At 36.2% G+C, this 6,770-nt stretch overlaps 1 non-coding gene across 1 annotated transcript; it reads left to right on the forward strand.

The window, feature by feature from the left end:
• Nucleotides 1–1,965: 1,965 nt before the first annotated feature.
• On the forward strand, nt 1,966–2,037 carry TRNAP-CGG. Its single transcript has one exon. It is a non-coding gene; the product is annotated as a tRNA-Pro (tRNA).
• Nucleotides 2,038–6,770: the final 4,733 nt, after the last annotated feature.

Raw genomic sequence — 6,770 nt, forward strand, 5'->3', positions numbered from 1 at the left:
AAAAGTAAACAAAAAAGATACTCAGAAACTGACAGAATGCATACAATTACTATTTAACTTCCACTAACAGCAAGTCAGTTGTAATACAAAAACTAAAAGAATACAGAAAATGTTAATGCATAGATAATTAACTTGAAATAGTCAACATATGTAAGTTGCCTATACTACTTTGTGGTTTCTAGGTTAAGAAAGAAAATGTATAATGCCCAGAGAAAGTCAGTAATTATAGGAAACAACAAAGTTCCAAGTGAAAAGAAATGAATGATCTATCATTAGCAAATGCCCTAAGGCTCACATTACCTGGCATATGGTATCTCATAAACAAGGTTTCCTCAAAATATATTTAATTAAACTTATTTCAATGGTTCACGATAAACATTCATTTATGTGTAAGATGAACATTCTGAATACTAAAAGAAATGTAAAGAAATTCCAAACAAGCATTCTCCAATCCAGAAAAAAAAATGCATCTCCATATTCAACTGCACACAAGGACACTATAAAAGGTGCATATGTGTGACAGAAACTAAATATAGAACACAAACATGCACTCTAGAGACACACACAGATGAACGTATGCAAATAAAATTTAAATTTACTCAATGAATAGTTTCTTAGAAAAACAGAGATAAAAATAGGAAAATGTGATCCGTTTCAGGGAAACAAAACTTACAAGCTAATAAGGTACTTATCTTTTAATCGTCAAGAAAGTACATGTACCACTGAAATCTAAGCGACTCCTATATACAGAAGTACAACTAAGAAAATGTACCATATTTTATCAAAAAGCAGCAACTGCTCAACAGAAGCTACTGCCAAAAAAGAACACACAATCATAAATCATTTTTATTAATGAACTACCTTCAAAAAGAAATCAAGATGTCTAGGGCATTACTCGTGTCAAAATACAGGCTGCAAATGAAAATGTGTAGATTCTGCCCAGTGTGCTTTACCCCACTCAAGTTTTCAAAGACAACTACATGTCATAGACTAATGTTATTTCCAAAACTGGCTTGCAAGTACTATACAAACTTTGGTATGTATAAATCAAAAAATATGTTCATTCCATGGTAACAGCTGTTTCTTCAGCTGCAACAAGTTCATTTGTACTCACTGTGCCCACAACAGCTGTTAATATGATTTTTTCTAAATACACCACTTTGTGTTTTGCTACCGTGCTGACAAACAGGGCTGCTCCTGAAAAAAAAAGGAAACTTTCTACTTCAGCAAGCTTGCCACTTAAAACTGTAAATGAAATATACATTTTAATACTACAGTTTAAAAACTAAGGAACTCCACCTGAAGACTGAAGTTCCTTTGATAGAAAACACTTGTTTTAATGTTTTCATACCATTTTATGACAGTAAATTTCTTCCTACAAAGGATGCAGTAACATTAAATGAATTATATATTTTTTTGCATGTCTAAATTGCATTTTTATAAGAAAGCATGACCACAAACAGTAGTAAAAATTAAATGTTCCAACAGGGGTTGCTACTGCTTAAAATACGGTACACTACAGTGCGAAATGTAAAATGAAACCTTAACTCTGTTCTCACCTCCTGAGTTACTTTTCCAGTTTTTGTAGTTAACAATGGTTTACTTTTAGTAATGCATTACTTTTTTCTTAGTTTTCAATCACCCAGGATAACATTAACAAGACTAAATATTGCTACACTTTCTTTGCTCTTTTGTTGCTTTACAGCACTCTGTCTTGTTTACTGAGTTTGTCTAATGGAGCTTTACATGCATTTTAAGAATCAAAGAGTATCAAATAGTTATAAAGAACTGAGAGTCACAATCAAAATGAACACAAAACTATGTATATTACCACCATTTCACTACAATACTTGTACGGAAAGCTTGAACAGTAAGTGAAGTGCAATATTAGGCACAGTAACAAAAATGAAAAGTGAAGTTTACAGAAAGTTTTTCTACTTCTTTTTTTTCATTCTCTAATCACATGGCTCGTTGGTCTAGGGGTATGATTCTCGCTTCGGGTGCGAGAGGTCCCGGGTTCAAATCCCGGACGAGCCCATTTATGAGTCTGTCTCAAGTTTTTTGTTGATAGTAAACTACAGCACATCATTTATATTCTATTTCTCACTCCCACACTGACACACATTCAAAGGTGTACATAACCACTGCTTATGTTCACCTGCTTTTAAAGATGGAATGACAAAAAATATGCTGATTACTACTTTTTTTTATCCTTCCAAGATTTTATGTAACCACTATCTGGAAAAGAACATGCTACAATACTTCTCTATACTCCTGTGTATACCTCATTGTTAACATACTACTACGTGCATTATGTTATGCTACATAATACACTGAAAACACTGGTGATTACACCCAGGTGTCCCTTGTAGAAAAGCTACTAGTTTTACAAACTATTCTGTGCTACAACCCATCTAAGAGAGCCTAGGAATGCTCTCATGGCTCACATACAATAATCAACATCAATTCTGTCGATATGTAGCAGAAAAGTACTAGATTACAGTATGCCACATATATAAGTTGTATATAGTTATTTCAGTCATACTTCACTAAGTAGTAAGACTATTACACAATGTTATAAGTCAGATATTTTTATTTCAGTAAAAACAATGGGCCTTTGCTGATTTGCTCATTCAGTAAACTGCAACACTATTTTTAATGAGGCAGTAGTGAAAATCGCCATCAAAAGCCAACTTGCTGTAGCAGTGCAGAATGGCAGCACAGAAGATACAGCCTTTTCTGACAAGGCTGGTACTCTGCATTCATAAATAATAAAAACTTCTGGAGTGAGCTTACACATACTGAAATAGGCATAGAGAAATAAAGCCCTAACTAAAGCCCTGTTAACCCAAGGTTGATTAGTGGCTTGCATGTTTAATGCCACAGGTAGGGAGTAATTACTGGTTTGGGTGTTTAATCCCACAGGTAGGGAGAATGGATGTACCTATCTTGAGTAGGGAGGCATAGTGGTCCCAACCAGTTTGGCACGATACAACCCATACAGCTAAGGCTACTTATACAGTGATTATGATGAATATCTCAACATTTTTGTATTTTTATTTTAACGTTTTACCTCTCCTGCCCTCTTTAAAGCACTTGTGAAGATGATATTCCCAACTGCATACTGCCCTTGTTCATAACTTCACAACCTCCTCACCCAATCTCCAATTGCTGGGTTACAGCAGGATGGCAGGGATCTATATCTTCTTACTTCTTTCTTGCTAAAAAATGCAAAAACAAAATGTCACAGCTGTAATCCCTCATTCCTGCATGCCAGCATTGTAGCCAGCAATTTATGTCAAATTATTCTTAGAACAGTACTGTTGGCCTCTGAAGATGAACTTGCTTCTAGTCAGAGATCCATGCAAATAGGCAACAGCATTGTTGTTATGATGCTTAACACTGTGTGTTCTGTTCTTTTTATAATAATACACTGTGTTATCCTATTTCATCAAACTGGCTAGATTATATTAATCCCTAAGTGAAAGACTGGCAGGCATTATCTGCACACCAATCCACGACTGAACAGAGGACCCCAATTTATCAAGCTTTTTCACCTACAGGAATATGAACTTCATCAGAATAAAAACATTCCTCTTACTAAATTTATAAAGGAAATGGGGTGGGGAAAATACTGCCAATCATCAGGTCAACCTGTTATGCCAATTAATTAATAGGAAACCACACAGTTATAAAAGCACAGTGCAAGAAAGCATGCAAAGTAGCCAAAAGTGACATGGTTTCATGCTGACAACAATGTTACAGAAATGTAGAACTGGAAACTTTGTAGTTAATCCATCCAGGCATGGAGTTCAACTCAAACAAAACTGAAAAGCTGATAGAATTGAAAATAATCATTATGTCTCATTGAAAAAGTAAGTAGAGTCAGACTATAAAGAATGGCATCAGTAAGAGAACCACTATGGGCAAAAAATGAAATATATGTATTCTTAGCAAGAAATTCACCATAATCCAAATGTGCCAGCAACACTTCTTCTTTCGGCTGCTCCCGTTAGGGGTCGCCACATCAGATCAACTGTTTCCATTTCTTCCTGTCCACTCCATCTTGCTCTGTCACACCAACCACCTGCATGTCCTCTCTCACCACATCCATAAACCTTATCTTAGGCCTTCCTCTTTTCCTGTTACCTGGCAGCTTCATCCTTAGCATCTTTTTCCCAATATACTCTGCATCCCTCCTCAGCACATGTCCAAACCAACGTAATCTTGCCTCTCTGGCTTTGTCTCCAAACCTTCCAACCCGGGCTGATCCTCTAATATACTTATTCCTAATCCTGTCCATCCTCGTCACACCCAGTGCAAATCTTAACATCTTCAACTCTGCCACGTCAAGCTCTGACTCCTGCCTTTTTGTCAATGCCACTGTCTCCAACCCATATAACATAGCTGGTCTCACTACCCTCTTGTAGACCTTCCCTTTCACTCTTACTGGTACTCATCTGTCACAAATCCCTCCTGACACTCTTCTCCACCCACTCCATCTTGTCTGTACTCTCTTCTTCACCTCTCTTCCACATTCACCATTACTCTGAACTGTTGATCCCAAGTACTTAAACTCATTCACCTTCGCCACCTCTACTCCCTGCATCCTCACCATTCCTCTATCCTCCCTCTCATTCACACACATATATTCTGTCCTAGTCCTGCTGACCTTCATTCCTCTTCTCTCTAGAGCATATCTCCCACCTCTCCAGGGTCACCTCCACCTGTTCCCTACTCTCACTACAGATCACAATGTCATCTGCAAACATCATAGTCCACGGGGACTCCTGTCTGATCTCATCTGTCAACCTGTCCATCACCATTGCAAATAAGAAAGGGCTCAGAGCTGATCCTTGATGTAATCCCACCTCCACCTTAAACGCATCTGTCACTCCCACCGCAGACCTCACCGCTGTCACACTACCCTCGTACACAGTAACTACTTATTACTAATATTTTTTTCTGTCATACCTGAATTCTATCTTTAAAAACAGATATGCTGACATAATCTTGTTTTCTTGGAAGGCTATTTCTTTCCCATAATATACTGTGAGGCTGCAGCTGATAAAAGTACAATGCCCTAAATTACATTGCCAGATCACAACTCCATTAACTCAGAAAGGAAGCAGTAAGAAGTACTGTCAAATCTGAGAAGCTTCAGCAAACAATTCAGTGACTTTTTGCAGTAATTTCTTTAAAAAATTATTCAGAAATAAATAAGATAACTTAGCCTTTTTCAAACATGGCATTTTGTGAAATTCAGGTCCTTTTATCCTTTCCCTAAGTTAATCACAGTGTTACATTTCTTGGCTTGTAAAGCTCAGCTATATAGTGAAGTTGCTTTGGTAGGTTATCAGGTTTATTCTTAGACTATAAAAGGCTCAATACATTTGTGATCCCAGAAAACGGAAATAATGCAGCTTTATGTAACAGTACAGAGTCAAAGAGTTGTGAATTTTGAGCCTGAACAGCTTTATGAACTCAGTGGATGTGAAATAGTATAAAAGAGCTACAAACACTTTTGCTGTGCTTTTTGCTCTGTAAAATACCTTCAGATGCAATTGGCACTGTGATATAACAGCAAGGAAGACAAATTCTTAAAGGAAGTATCATGAGATTTCCTTCAGCCCCGGCATAGTGTGTAGCAAGGAAGTTAAGACAGAAGAGCCACAGAGTGGGAGAAATTGCCATGTCATGCTTTTCTTAATATACAAAAAAAAAGTATGGATTTCATCCTCTAAGGATGGACATACACTTTATGAATTATTTTACTCAGTATCGCCAATGCTTCAGATCCAAACTGTAAAAAAAAAAAAAAAAAAAAAAAAAAAAGCTCAAGCATAAGCCCATATTATCACATTTTAAGATAAAAGTATGTTTATAATTTTACGTACCTCTCATCCTGTAATATACCAAATGAGTTCATTACTGAAGATACTTTCCAAATGATTCTCAGAAAACAAGTTAAGGTGACTCATCTAACTGAAAATATTTACCATTTGTTTTGATTCTGTCAAATACCTCATTTTTCAAATTATCGCTACTTCTCCTGTCTGCCTGTGCATCATATTGTTTGATAATCTCACACATTTCAATTGCTGCTAGCAGTAAAAGCTGTTCTTCAGTACATCAGGATTCGTATGTTGTTCTATTTTTATCATCATCAGGTAGAATTTTTTTCAGTGTATATTCAAGACAGTGAGAACTTTGTTAAAGAAAATTTGCTGTTTATTTTTTCTACACATTTTCTTATAAAGAAACTGAAATATTTATTAGACAAACATGGATATGTTGTAGACAAAATTAAACACAAGATAGCCCAGCACTTGAAGTCAGCTAACCAATGTTTATTAATGCAGCAGCCTAATAAACATATGAAAATAATGCAGTAATCACACTAAAAAGTATAACAAACCAGTTTCAGCACTATAGCCTTAATCAGTGTAATAAATCAAAAAAAAAAGTCTACTTTAGTAGACCGAAAGACCATATAACCAAAAATGAAAACACAGAGACTGAAACAACGAACGTTTACAAGCACGGAAACCCAGAACAATGAACTCCACCATAACGACACTGAAAACACTGACAAATACGTGTTAACACAACTGCAACAGATATGCACATAGCATGAAATGCAGAGCGAGCTGTTTTGTTTAGAATACCACTTTTAAACATATGTCAACGCAATGTCATACATTCCCAACGCAGAGCCATTCATACATTATACACAGCGCTGTGAAACTATGCGTTCCATGTTGTAAGTA

Source organism: Protopterus annectens, chromosome 16.part0, assembly GCF_019279795.1.
Source record: "Protopterus annectens isolate FY-2018-M chromosome 16.part0, PAN1.0, whole genome shotgun sequence".
Taxonomy (NCBI): Eukaryota; Metazoa; Chordata; order Ceratodontiformes; family Protopteridae; genus Protopterus; species Protopterus annectens.